The sequence below is a fragment of the Lynx canadensis genome, chromosome B1 (genome assembly GCF_007474595.2).
Source record: "Lynx canadensis isolate LIC74 chromosome B1, mLynCan4.pri.v2, whole genome shotgun sequence".
Classification (NCBI taxonomy): domain Eukaryota; kingdom Metazoa; phylum Chordata; class Mammalia; order Carnivora; family Felidae; genus Lynx; species Lynx canadensis.
Genome location: NC_044306.2, coordinates 32,714,371 through 32,729,737, shown reverse-complemented (window position 1 = coordinate 32,729,737; position 15,367 = coordinate 32,714,371).

Below are 15,367 nucleotides of genomic sequence, written 5' to 3'. Positions count from 1 at the left end.
ACCAAAATCGTCTTCTATGCTTTGTCTATGATGACTCCAAAAGCCAAAAACCAATCTGTGGCTTTAACGTTCTCATAACCATGCAAATATTGCTTACTGTAGGAGAAAGAACTGTGCTATAGTTATATTTCCTTTCTTGACCATCTTCTTTGTTTTCCTGGGAGTTTCTAACTTCATTCCTGCGTTTTTCTTTAGTCTTGGCCTTTGTCACACCCTGTTTGTCCAGTTTCCATATCATGCCACCTGGGACAAGAAGATGTCTTCAGTCTCAGAGCCCTGAGGTTTCGCCCTCTTGCCGCAATCTGAATTCACTGTCCTCCATGCACCCAGGCTTCCTGGGGTTTCCTTTATTTTTAGTCTCGGTTTGTGTCCATTCCTGGGCCACAGTTTCCCTCTTTCTCTATTAAAAACTTTGTTTTTGTAAAACTCAACCTCCAGTAAGAATCAGCAGGAGGTAAACTTCCTGTGTGTCTGAAAGTGTCTTTGCCCTCTTAATGCACGGACACTTTCCCTGAGTGTACAGATTTCAAAAAACAATAGATCTTCCAACTAATTTATTTGTATTTTCACTAGTTTAGTTGTATGTGTACATTCATTTGTATTTCTAAGAGCTCTTTCTTATTGTCGCTCCTTTATCACAGTAGCTGATTCTTGTTTTACAGGAATAATTAGTCTTTAACTTCTTTACAAACAGTAACGAGGTTAAAAAAGAAGTTGACTTCTGTTTTACTGAATTACTTGTTTCCTCCAGGGTCAGATTTTCCATTTCCTTGACTTTCTTTGCTTTAGCACAAGGTTTCTTCAAAGGTCTGCTGTGAACAATCCATGATCGCTGATTCGTATTTAAAGCTGATATAAATGGAGAGGTTCTCTGGGAGATGTGTGGCTCTGGGTAGGTTTTGCGGAATGACTTTTGTGACCAGATGAGATCTGGCCTTTTATAAGCTGCTACCACCGATCGCAAAAATGTGGAAGATTTTATTACAAGGTTGATAGCGACACTTCTATAGTTCTCCCTACACAGTTTGGTCAATTTCTTCAGAAAAACGTTCCTTTTCCCCTAGTATTTATGTAATAGGATGAAGCTGGGGGAGGGGAAGTGGTCCAAATGCCCACAGTCCTGCTTGGGTCTCATGGAACAGGTCGAATGTTCCAGATGAGGTCTTTCCAAGGATCCTTTCTGGGCGTCGCCAGCCTCCTTACTGTAGGAAGGTTGGCTGGGGGCGGGATGGGGAGGGGGGGCTCCATGCAAATTTTGGACTTCTGCTAATGACTTTCCCAACTGTGTTGAACTCTTTTGTTCCCTAACCTGTCCTGGAAGCTGTTGTGAGATTATGTAATTTTTAATTTCTTAATTATCATTTCATGGAGTCTCGGGAGAGAAGATGAATACGTTCACTTCAACAGCTTGAGTCAGATAGTTTTATCATTATTATTACATTTTACATGTAGAAAAAAAAATTACACACAAAACGTTTAAATCTGCTCTATCCACATTTCCACCAGCCCAGTCTAAAGACTAGTGTCAGATGAGTTGATAATTAAAAGCAGTAAGTATCAAGGGCCTAAAAATATGTGTGCCTCTGTGGGTGTGGGTGTGCGTGTGGGTGTGTGTATTTCATGGACCATATTTTCTATCCAAATTTTAAAGCTGTACCTGTTCACAGTCTGTTTCTTTCAGGATCACGCAATGGTAATGTGCCTTTTAAAAAATGGATAACAGGGGCGCCTGGGTGGCTCAGTCAGTTAAGCGGCCGACTTCGGCTCAGGTCATGATCTTGTGCTCTGTGAGTTCGAGCCCCGCGTTGGGCTCTGTGCTGATAGCTCGGAGCCTGGAGCCTGCTTCCGATTCTGTGGCTCCCTCTCTCTGTCCCTCCCCCATTCATGCTCTGTCTCTCTCTGTCTCAAAAATAAATAAATGTTAAAAAAATTTTTTTTAATAAAAATGGATAACAGATTTTTATTGAAAATATTCTTAGCAGGCATTTTTTATTACTGCTTGCAGAAACGTAAAAATATTATTTATAAACACTCTCTTGCTCATCTATCAGGTATTAACTTTTTTGTCAGATTTACTTAGGATCTGTTTTTGTTGTTTTTGTTTTTGTTTTTGTTTTTAAGTAGGTTCCATGCCCAATGTGGGGCTTGAACTCACAGCCTTGAGATTAAGCGTTTCACATTGTATGGACTGAGCCAGCCAGGTGCCCCCAATTTACTAAGGATCTTAAAACAAAACTTATGGCGCAAAGACCCCTACTTAGCTTTCCTCAGTCCCTTTTCCCAGACTCCTCACTGTTCTCTCCCAGAGGTAACCAAAAGACTAGTTTGGTATTACTCATTCCTTTGTAGGTTTTTGAAATCCGTATCTATAAGCAATCTGGATATATCTATAATAATATAGACATACTTTTCTCTAACAAACACAATCATATGTTCTTTTCCTTGATTCTGGAATACCTAATGTTATCTTTACATTCCTGAATCAGGTAGGTAGATAGATGATAGATAGATGGATGGATGCATCCAAGTGTAAAATCGTTACATCTTTCTGGCAATATACTTGCTTTTTCATTATGTATTTATAATCTTTGCTCCTGAGTAATCTCTTGTAAACAGCAGATAGCTAGACTTTGTTCTTTTTATCCGGTCTGACAATTTTTAGCTTTGAATTGTTACATCAATTCACATTTATTATAATTACCAACATACTTGGATTTATTCCTACCACGTTATTTTATGCTTTCTGTTTACCCAGCATTTTCCACGCTTTTTTTTTCTCTTGTCCTGCCTTCATTTGGATTAGATGGTTTTTTTTTTTTTTTTAGTTTTCTTTTCCTCTCTCTTCTGTTCTGAATATTTTTCAACATTGTATTTTTCTTTTTTCTTTATTTTATTTTATTTTAATTAAGTTAAATTAATTAATTTATTTTTTAATTTGCATCCAAGTTAGTTAGCATGTAGTGCAATAATGATTTCAGGAGTAGATTCCAGAGATTCATCCCCTATGTATAACACCCAGTGCTCATCCCAACAAGTACCTCCTTAATGCTCCTTGCCCATTTAGCCCGTCCCCCCATCCACAACCCCTCTAGGAACCCTCAGTTGGTTCTCTGTATTTAAGGGTCTCTTATGTTTTGTCCCGCTCCTTGCTTTTATATTATTTTTGCTTCCTCCCACTTATAATCATCTGTTTTGTATCTTAAATTCCACATATGAGTGAAGTCATATGATACTTGTCTTTCTCTGACTAATTTCACTTAGCATAATACCCTCTAGGTCCATCCGCGTAGTTGCAAATGGCAAGATTTCATTCTTTATAATTGCTGAGTAATACTCCATTGAATATATATACCACATCTTCTTTATCCATTCATCCATCGATGGATATTTGGGCTCTTTCCATATTTTTGGCTATTGTCATAATGCTGCTATAAACGTTGGGGTGCGTGTGCCCTTTCGAAACAGCACACCTGTATTCCTTGGATAAATACCTAGTAGTGCAATTGCTGGGTCGTAGGGTAGTTTTATTTTAACTTTTTCAGGAACCTCCATACTGTTTTCCAGAGTGGCTGCACCAGCTTGCATTCCCACCAGCAGTGCAAAAGAGATCCCCTTTCTCCGCATCCTCACCAACATCTGTCGTTGCCTGAGTTGTTAATGTTAGCCATTCTGACAGGTGTGAGGTGGTATCTCAGTGTGGTTTTGATTTGTATTTCCCTGATGATGAGTGATCAACACTGTAGTTTTCTAACCAGAAAGTGAGAGTGAGTTACCGAAATCTAAATTTAGTCATTGCAAAGCAGCCGGCGTTGCCCATCGGCAAAGGATGCCCCCTTTCCACCAGTCAACTCCGGCAGCTGCAAGAGGCTATGTGTTCCCAGGAGCATCATTTCCTCAATGAAAATTTGCACATAGTTAGTTGCAAGGTAGGAAAAGGCCCCCTGGATTTTAAGTACAAAGCCTTGCGCTCCTATCCCAGTCCCACAACTTACTAAATGGAGGGTCTTGACCAAACAGCTTTGGTGAGTTTTAGTTTTCTTATCTGTAGAGTCGAGTATGGCTATATGTGTGTTGGGACCGTGAAGAAGATGATGGATGTAAAAAATTGCGTTATTTGGGTAGTAATAAGTAGACGGTTAACTGTAGGCAGTTTCTCAGTTGGTTTGTTTTATTTTTCAAAGTATTGATCTTGAATCTTCAAAGACTCGTTAAGTACAAATGGCTTTATGTTTTGATTCCCTTGTAGGCAAGGGTATATTGTTATTTTCTGTCCTATCATGTCATTTTTTGTGGTGGTTTTAAGACATCAGCACCAGTTTCTCAGCTATAAACTTGTCTCACATCTTCTTTTTTTAAAAATTTTTTTTCAAAGTTTTTTTATTTGTTTTTGGGACAGAGAGAGACAGAGCATGAACGGGCGAGGGGCAGAGAGAGAGGGAGACACAGAATCGGAAACAGGCTCCAGGCTCCGAGCCATCAGCCCAGAGCCTGGCGCGGGGCTCGAACTCACGGACTGCGAGATCGTGACCTGGCTGAAGTCGGACGCTCAACCGACTGCGCCACCCAGGCGCCCCACTTGTTTCACATCTTCTAAAGCAAAGTGAGGTTTATGATTAATTTACGCTCTCTCCTTCCAAACTGGACTGTTAAGATTTTCCCAGCTTTCCCTCCGCTTGCTAAGTGTTTCTGGAGTTACACAGATGTAATTGCTCAAGCATGATCTTGATGGAGTAAACATTCAGGCCCGCGGGGAGCAAGGAACAGGTCCATTTTACAGTTCACTTATTTTTTTAGTTTCAATTTGGTTGCTGAAAGGAAGCAGGAAAATTTCAAAAGGCAGTCTTATTAAATGAACTGAGAACAATTTAATTCAGATAACTTAAGTGCCAGTTAGCTCATTGCAGACCCCATACTGATAAGTCAAAAGGCATTAGCTTCCGGGCTAACCCACAGGACCCGGGGGCCCAGATTCTGTTAAATCCACAGTAGATGGTCCAATGACACGCATAGCGCTCCGAATGAAGGTCCAAGTACAGCTTTAGGGAAGGAACGCTGACTAGCCTTGGCTTGAACCTGTTGGATTGATTTTCATACAGTTCTCTATTCATTTCTTATACGCTGTCTATTAAGAACGAGTCTGATTAGTTGGATCTTTTTAAGAACTAGTCTGTACCTTAACTACATTTAACATTATTTCTGAAGGTCAGAACAACTTTTCCACTATCCAAACGACAAGACCAACATCTAGTGGTGAAGTAAGTTCATTGCAGGAAGAATTCAGGCCTGTAAGGGTCAGCAACGTACGGACAGGATCTCTTCCGGAGATGGCGATTTGCTTTCACAAACCAAGATTCCTGGACAGTGACGCTGAAAGGCTGAACCATTAGCGGTAAAATTCCAGGCATTTGACTGTGAAATAGGGGACATTCTGGGAAAGGGGGAAAACAAGGGTGGCTTCTTAGTGCTACTTCATTTACGTGGTAACAGCAACTGATTTTCCAGCTTCTTTTTCAGAGCTCTCCAGGATGAAAGTTGCTCTACCAAATTTTAGAGGAATTTCATAGCCAGTGTGTATTACAATTTGGATATCTTGTAATTGTTATTGATGCTCCTGGCATGCAGTAGAATGGTTATCGCTTTAAATACACTTCTTTTTTTTTTTTTTAATTTTTAATGTTTATTTTTTGAGAGAGAGAGAGAGACTACAAGCAGGGGAGGGGCAGGGAGCGAGGGAGACAGAATCCGAAGCAGGCTCCAGGCTCTGAGCTGTCAGTGCAGAGCCCGGTTCAGGGCTCCAGCTCAAGAACTGTGAGATCGTGACCTGAGCCAAAGTCGGACTTTGCCCGACTGAGCCCCCCCAGGTGCCCCACTTTAAATACATTTCTAATGTAAAAGTCAGTTTCTAATCGGGTAGTTACTTGGTATATTATTTTTACCAGCGGACAACCTCAGTAAATAAATCTGTTTCTCCAGAGTCCATGAAGCTCATTTAAGAGCACTTAAACGGCGGCACACTCCTCATAATTTCTGTCTCAGCATCATCATTGTTCTGATGCAGAAAATTGTTCCACGGGCGCCATGGAACGTTAAGCATAAAACAGTAACTCTCAGACCATCGGAAGGGCCCCAGTCATTCCAGCACCGGGCACGTTCTCAGTAATCCCTGCCCACCCCCTCCCTCCTCTTTGGCCCTGAATTTTCAGAACCCTTCTCTTCGCTCGGCTACCCGAGGCCCCGTTCTCTCTTGGCCAGAAATACAAAGACTGCCAGAGCCAGACTAGCATATGGTTCCCAGCCAGCTTAAAAAGCAGTGGGAGGTTCCAACATCTCTTCCTGGCTTACAAACCAAAGACAAACCTCATCCTCCAGCTGGCCAGCTCTCGCTGGTTTCGTCTGAAGAAAGCAGCACTTCATCTAAATGTATGTCTCTGTCCATCCATCCCAAGAACGGAAGGAGAGGAGCCACTAAGTATACTCAGCAGGGTTCTAGGCTCCAGGTCTAACATTGCTTCTGACCTGCCTCTAATGTGGAGACTGGCTTGCCTGTGTTGCCCCGCCTCAAATGACCCTCCTCAACCCCACAGGATGAGAATGTGACGCTCCTTAGTAAGCAGTGTTGGGTAATGTTGAAGGGGTGTTGTTTATCCAGGCCCCTTTAGCCTTCGTTATATGCGCTTTGTTGGGTCCATGCATCAAGGGAAATGGGGGGAGGGGCATTTAAACAAATGGCCCTTTCGTCAGGTGATGTCATTTGCCGGCTTGGTGTCTCTTGCGTCAATTACTCAAGGGCAGAGGAGCAGTGACTTAGCCGTTATACGGTTTTTCATCACTTCCCTCCTAATTTTCTGTATCTGGATTTCGATGTTAAAATTAGCATCAGGACAGTTTAACAGAAGTCCCAACAGTGAAGGTATGAACCTGGCTCCACAACCGAGTACAAACCACTTGCGGGAGCACAGGTGCCCACGGTCCTCTGATTCTTCGAACAAAACACTTAATCCAGGGGCGCCGGGCTAGATTAGTCCATAAAGCATGAGACTCCCGATCGCGGGGTGGTGAGTTTAAGCCCCACATTGGGCATAGAGTGCACACACACACACACACACACAATCCAAAGGTGCCTCAGTGTATCCCCATCCAACCTCAGGCCATCCACCCGCTGTTGCCAAAGGACTTCCTAGAACGCAGATCTGGCATTGTCATCAGCCCCTTCTCAGCATGGTCCTTGGCCTTTCATTGCCTTCTCTCACCCCCTCCCATGAGGTGATGCCAGCCTCCCGTGGCAACCCTCAGACTGGGCTCTGCTCCGACTTTCTCTGTTCAGCCATCGCTAATACTGTTCTCCTTCCCTGCACTGCCTTTTCCCCACCCTTCAAGCCTGAATTCGAATGTCTGCTCCTTTCTGTCCTCCGAACTGCAGAGACCCAGCCCCCACTGCCTTCCATTGTGCCTTAGAATAATTCCCTTACTCATCTCCTTTTCCTTTTTTACACCGATTTGCTTGGGGGTTTATACAGTTTCACTTCTTAACTCCCCGCCGAGCCTGGTACTTACTGGGAGCTGAGCAAATCAATGAGCAAAAGATCTTTTAAACAGTGCAGAGATCCAGTGAGTTTAATTTTTGGAGCCTCTTACAGGGCATATGTTCACTTCGCATCCTTGGCTGCAGCATGAGAGCAAAACGCAGGGCTTCGCCCTCTTTACTGGAGAAGGCACGGTGTCGCATTCTCCCATATCCCTGACAAATGATTCCCACCCCCACCCCCACCCCTTCTCCAAGTTAAAATGGAGCCGTAAGAGCCGATCGTGAGATATATTGGAGAAACAGTCCGTGCCCGGCATAAATTAAGTTGTTGGACGGTGAAAGATGGTTCGGTGCGAATTGCTCCTGTGCCAGTGAACTTGGCGGTAGACACAGAGAGCCGGAAGGCAGGGGGGGACTGATCCAGACCGTCCTTGCCTTTCCCACAGCAAAGTGCCCCGCGTGGCAGGTTGGGGAGACGGACCACCCCCCACTCACAGGCTTGTCTTGCTCTATCAGGTCAGCTGCTTGGGCACTGCGGTACTTTCTGCAGGATGTGGCATCTGCATGCTAAGGCGGGACCTCCGTTTCATCCTCGTGCTAATGGGCAGCGTGCGCTAAGCGCTCCCTGGGCATCTGGTACCGGGCTGCCCCCGTGAGAGAGGCACTGCGGTTACCAGCACTTACGGGCTAGAAAATTCATGTTTTGGACGTCAAAGTAACTTAGCCCGGGTCACAGCTGGTGAGTAGGGGAGGTAGATTTTGAAATCGGATCTGGCTGCTACTTCCCAAGCCCGTGCTTTCCTGCAAGAGCCCAGAGCAAAGGGTCGCGGCACCTGCAATGAAACCCAACCTGTGTCAGTAATCTGCTCTTGACCTCCGCACACCTCGTTCTGTCCTCCGCTACAAAACGTGCTTCTCTGCCACGTCTATCTCAGGTGAGGCTCTGCGGAGATCGTGGGAAAGTAAAAGGTCACAAATAAAGGAATACATAACCTACAAGAGTTCAATCACTCTTTTATGTATTAAATGCCTCCTAAATATTAGGTCCTGGATTAGGCGCAGCATTCGCCGGGCGCTTAGCCTCGTGCTGCTGCTCATTCTGGCAAAGATTCACATGAATTATTTAATCCCAGCAGCTGCTCTATATTTAAGCTTCTCCTCCTGTCCCCATTTAACAGATGAGAAGAGGGAGGCTCACTGAGGTTAGGGTGCTGGCTCTAGGTCACAGGGACAGGATTCCCCGTGAGGTCTGTGCGATAGGGAAGTCGCGGGCCTGGCCACCCCACCGCGACAGTGCTGCTTTTCTTCAGAAGCCGGGACCAACCTGAACCTTGGCGAATGCCATTTTGGATGGAAGGAACAGCATGCACCAAGCCCAGAGGTGAAAGCAGGAGGCGTTGGGGAACATACTGAGGGAGGCAGCCGGGGCGGAAGTGGCCATTAGGTGGACGGCAGACTGAGAGCACTAAAATACCGGATCACGGAAGCCTTCGTTTTGAGGACGGAACTTGCGACAGCTTTCCGTGTCAATGGTTTCCCCACTCCTCTCCCAAGCTGGAAGACGCCAGGGTCCGGACCCTTGTCTGGGCTTGACATGACCGAGAGTGTGGCCTGCTGATGGGAAAGAAGGCGGGCTGGCTCACAGTCGGTCTCTCCCACTTGACCTTGCTGTGACCCAGAGCGGGTCACTTAACTTCCAAAAGCCTTTGTTTCCAGGACCGTAGCTGGGCTAACTGGAACGCCTCCCTCCGAGGCTGGGTGGGAGAGCCAACAATGCACAGAACGCCCGTCACGGTGCCTGAAACGTTGTTGTAAGGCCACGATTAACGGCAAACAGTATGATCACGAAAGCTTGAGACCGCAGCCACAATCCGGGTTCCTAAACCCCAAAGAACACATCACGGCCTGAAATATCAGCTCCCCAGAGAAGGGGTCCCAAAACTGGTCCCATCCCCAAACCTGCATCACAAAGCACTTCTCTGTGCAGAAGGGCAGGGAGGGCACTATCGTCACTCTCCCCACCCCCAGCTCTACTCAGTCTGTCCTGTGCCGAGTTTGGTAGCACAAAGACGTGCTGTCGATCTGCAGTGCAGCTATTTTCCATTTTTGCTAGTCATGGATATAGCTCCTCCAATATACTTCAAGTTCAGCTCTTAAGCCAGCAGCGGTGCTGGGTGGGAATGGGTGGGAGGCAGGAATCTCTCCTAAGGACATGGGAGAATGCCGGCAGGGTAAAATGATGAAGCATTCCGGGTTTGTTTTTTTGTTGTTTGTTTTTTTAAATATACTTGCAGCCAAAGATTTAAATTGCACATATACCCTACAAGTGACTCCTGAAATAAGTCACTGGATCTCTGCAGTTTCTGTTCAACGTTCACTCAGCATCTGTCAGCGTCTACCGTGTGCCTGGCTCTCCGGAAAGATATGGACATTCACAAGATACTGACTTAGCCAGTTTGAGCCGCTATACCAGAATACCATAAACCGAGTGGCTGAAACCACAAACATTTATTTCACAGTTCATTTGGCAGTTCTGGTGGCTGGGAAGTTCAAGATCAAGGTGCCAGCACATTTGGTGTCTGGTGAGAGCCTACTTCCTGGTTTGTAGATGACCGTCTCCTTGCTGTATCCTTACGAGAGAGAGGCGGGCAGGGGCGGGGGGAATTATCTCTCTTGTGTCTCTTCTTATAAGGTCACTGATTCCATCCATGGGGGCCTCAGCCTCCTGACTTAATTACCTCCCAAAGGCCCACCTCCAAATATCATCACATTGGAGATTAGGCTTTCAACATAAGAATTGTGGGAGCATACAAATATTCAGCCCATAACAGGCATCCCTATCACCCACTAGCAACTTTGAGGAATTATGTCGTGAAGGTCAATTATCTTAAGTCAAAATGGAAAAGAGTGAATGCTGCAGGAGAGAGAACCAACGAGTTAAAGGAGTTCACAAGATTGAGAAAGATTAGTTCCAGTTTGGGAATCTAAAAAGGTACCCCAAAGAGCCAGCAATTGTGTTAGGCCTTGAAGCATGGGAAGAGGGCTTTCCAGGGAAGGGGAACACTGCCTGGAGGCTCAGAATTGGGAAATCTGGGAGCACAGCTTACTTTGGTTAAAGCACGTGTAAGGTTGGGAGCAGCTCATAGAAACGTAATAAAGATCCAAGGATTAGTTTGCGTGGGTGGGCTCCAGGAAGAGTCCTTTGGCCCCAGTGGATGGGCTGGACTGGGATTGGGAGAGAGGGGACACTGAGGCAGAGAGACCACTGGGAGAGGGTGCTATCTCAAGAACTGAAGGACCCTGGGTACCTGTGCTATATGTTTGTACTCTTTTATGGAATCAGGTTCTTGACTTCTACCATGGGTTCTTGTGACGCACGATCTAGAACTGTTGCGTTAATAAGAACACCAACATCCAAATAATGAAATACAGGGGGAGGAGAAATAGGGAGCCACCATGAGGACTCTCCCAGGTCATAGTCCTCTGCCCATGGTGGATTATGGAAAACAGTTGTCAGCCAGTTATTTAACATAGACCAAGATGAAAGGGGCCATTTGTTTAATGGCCCCTACTTCCATCATGAAGAATGGAGCTTGACCTATCGGTAGGTCTTAAACACTGAAATGACATTACTAATCTACGACCCTTAGTATTACTTAGCACTGCCCTTTTAAGGAACTTAGAACATATCATACATTGGCTACAGAAGTAATGGCATCCTGTAAAATAACACGGACCAGCCGTTAGGTTCAGAATGACGTGGGGAATTCTTGGAAACTATTTTCACCTGATTTTTTTTATATGTCTCTTAAGTCTTTGTTTTATTAATTTCGTAAACCATAAGTCACAATATTTACCATTTTAGCCATTTTTAAATGTACAGTCTGGCTGCATTAAGTGCATTCACATTGTGTGACTATCACCACCATGATGCTTTTATCTCCAGAACTTTTTCACCTTCCCAAACTGAAACTCCGTCCCCATTAGATTATTATCTAATCTCGCCATTAACCCTTCCCCAGTGCGGTACTCTCTGTCTCTACGAAATTTTCTTATTCCGGGCACCTCGTATAAGTGGAATCATATGATGCTTGCCCTTTTGTATCTGGCGGATCTGGCTTATTTCACTCAGCGTAATGCCCTCAAGGTTCATCCATCTTCGGCCGTTGGGAATAACGCTGCTCTGAACATCGGTGTCCAAATACCTGCTTGAGTCCCTGCTTCCAACTCTTCTGGGTATATACCCAGAAGCAGAAGTTCTGGCTCATGTGGCCATTCTGTATTTAGTTTTTGGGGGGCGGGGGGACCACCATCCTGTTTCCCACAACAGCTGTACCATTTTCCATCTCTGCCACCAGTACACAGGGTGCCAATTTTCCATGCCTTCACCAACACTTGTTATTTTATGTTTTTTTGTTTTTGCAATGACCTCCTAATGGACGAGAAGTGAAAGTCTGATGTTTAAAGTGGGGCAAAAATGCCTTCCCTTTTTTTTTTAACAATTTTTGAATGTTTATTTGTTTTTCCGAAAGAGAGAGAGAGAGACAGACAGACAGAGCGCAAGCAGGGAAGGGGCAGGGAGGGAGAGAGGGAGACACAGAAGCCGAAGCAGGCTCCCGGCTCTGAGCTGTCAGCACAGAGCCCCATGCGGGGCTCGAACCCACAAACCATGAGATCATGACCTGAGCCGAAGTCAGAGGTTTAACTGACTGAGCCACCCAGGCGCCCCCAGAAATGCCTATTCTTTATGAAGCAGTGATCCTGTAGGGGAAATAGACACAGCCTACGAAATGCTTTCTAAAATCCGTTTACCCCTGCCATTTGGCCCCTTGGGATGTTGTTTGCTTATATATCTATAAATGCCTTGGCGTGGTCTCCTACAGTCTGTCCTGTGGGGTGAAAAAGATCAGACCTTTTATCTTACAATGTGGTACTCGGGATAGTCAGTGTAGGGAGGGGTGGGCTGGGAGAGCACTGAAGACGTCAGGGGGTGCCACTCACTAGCCCCGCAACTGAGTAACCGTGATTCTGGGGGAGCTGTAGCCACTCTCTGCACCTGCACAGCCCATACCTGAATACCAGGGAGATGGCCTCACCGACGTGTAAGAATCTTCACTGGGACTAAGCGTCTGTGAGACACTGACTGCTAAGTACCCTCTCGTCTCCACTTTGTGGAAAAATCTGCATTTTATTTTACTTTGTTAAGATTTTTTATTTTTAAGTACTCTCTGCACCCAGTGTGGGTCTCAAACTCACAACCCCAAGGTCGAGAGTTGCATGTTCCACAGGCTGAGCCAGCCAGGAACCTCAGGAAGTTTGCATTTTAAAAGAAGACTCTGGGGGCGCCTGGGTGGCTCAGTCGGTTGAGCGTCCGGCTTCGGCTCAGGTCATGATCTCGCGGTTCGTGAGTTCAAGCCCCGCGTCGGGCTCTGTGCTGACGGCTCAGAGCCTGGAGCCTGTTTCGGATTCTGTGTCTCCCTCTCTCTCTCTGACCCTCCCACGTTCACGCTCTGTCTCTCTCTCTCTGTCTCAAAAATAAATTAAAAAAAACATTGAAAAAAATTAAAAAAAAAAAAAGAAGACTCTGAAGAACCAGTTCTTAAAAGATATTAGGGTTTATTCTGAAGGCAAAATTAATATATTTTTAGCACTTAGGAACTAAAAAAAAAATCGATGTATAATCTTAGAGATAATCGGTCTTAACAGTGAGCATGCATTCATCCAGTCTTCTATTCCACTCAAGCTCTCTAAAATGGTATTATTCTATTTCGTAGTTTCCTATGAAAATATATATATTTTCATCCCATTATGATGATATTTATATTTACATTTACATGATATGATGATATTTACATTTATATTCATGTATCATAATTTATTGCATCTATATCTTAATTTTGCAGAAAAGATTAGTCCAAAATCCCAAATTCAAACATGACCCTCTCCAAACACAAGGTCCCCTCAGTTCCGTTAAATTGCTGTATAATGACCACAATTCTTTTTTTTAATGTTTATTTATTTATTTTGAGAGAGAGAGAGAGAGAGAGAGTGCACATGTGCAGGGGAGGGGCAGAGAGAGAAGGAGAGAGAGAATCCCAGCCAGGCTCCGGGCTGTCAGCTCAGAGTCGATCGGGCTCAGAGTCCGGGCTCAGGCCCGGACACAGGGCTCGATCCAAAAACTGTGAGATCATGACCTGAGCCGAAATCAAGAGTCCGATGCTTAAGCGACTGAGCCACACGGGTGCCCCCAATTACCACAATTCTCTAACATCATCCACACCATTGGCTCCACCATTTTCCCTCTCCTGCCAACCCACTCTCCTGTCTTGACATCCGCTTTATCTAGCATAATTGCCACAGTCTACCCCCACTCAGCTCTGCCCGCCCCTCCCTCTGCTGCATGATCGCGAAGGTAGCACAACTCCAGCTGTGGCCAAACCCAGATATCTGACCTTTCTGCCCCAAAGATTCATCTGCTCGAATGTTCCTGAAGACAACTATGCTGTAATTTATAGGTTCCCTTCCTAAAATCAGCACTCAACACCACCCAGACCTTGCAACATGGTTCCTTAGTAACTCTCACATTCTTAGTAACACAATCTCGCTTTAATCTTCAAAATTCCCACCAATACTCTACCCACTTTTCCTCACTTTTAGACACTCTCGCATTGCACGGATTCACTGATTAGTGAGCAACTATTTATTGAGCCCCTGTCAGGAGGTAGGTACTGTTCAGTCACTGGAAAGACTGCAGTGAACTAAAGTCCCTGCCCTCATTGGGCTGCCTTTCTAGAAGTTGAACAGACAGACCAGGAACAAATAGGCATATAATACATCCTAATGATAGGGGGTGGCAGAGCCCATGGAAAAAGGGGGTGGGGCATCTAGGCAAGGTGCTCAGGAGAGACCTTTCTCAGGAAACTGTATTCAAGCAAAAACCTAAATGCAGTGACAGAGCAAGTTGTTGGAAGCCCTGCTCAGAATTTCTCAGCCCCTCTTCACAGCCTGCTTCTCGGCCTGTGTTCGGCGTCTTCGGTGAAGTGCCCCAAACTTTACGCCTCAGCCAAATCCAGCAGCGCTCCCAGATTTCTCTGTTCTACATCTTTCTCTGTTCTCCGTTCTACATCTCCCCATACGGTTGCCTTTTCCCGGAACCCCCTTCCCTCTTCCTTACAGATCCAATTGCAATGTCCCAGCACCTGCTCCTTTCCTGATCACTGAGCTCTCCCCTGTTCTGAAATTCCCTCTGCTCTTGGCTTTCGTGACCCACGAGGCCCCCGGTCTTCCTACCTCCCGGGCAATCTCACTCCTCCTCTCTCAACCCTGCTCCCTGGATCGCGGCTACTCCATGGCTCCGCCTATCATCTGTGTGCAATAAATCCAAAATTTGTATCCGCTGCTCACCCTTCTCTGAGTGCAAGGGCACTTTATGTCTGAAATTAGATTGCCCCAAAGTTGACATCTCTGAGGTGTAAGTCTTGATCCCCTCGCCTCCGTGGGTGATACGCCACCCACTCCTGCCACACTAGAAACCCGGGAGGCCACCACTCCTATCGCGCTTGGTGCCACTCCCCCTACTGTTCACCTGGGCAGTTCTCAGCTTAAGTTATACTTTACTCAGAACGTCTGTGGCCACAATCAAGGGGGAGTTCCCCTTCAACTCTGTTATTTTCTCTCATAGCATCCTGTGTGTTTCCTGCATAGAGTTACTGAAATACCTAATTATATACTTTGCCCACTTCCTTTTCTTTAACGTTGCATTTTCCCAATGACTCTGTGCTTCCCGGGGGGTGGGGATCATGGTTATCTGTCCACCGCTGACGCACGTTGCCTGGCTTAGTG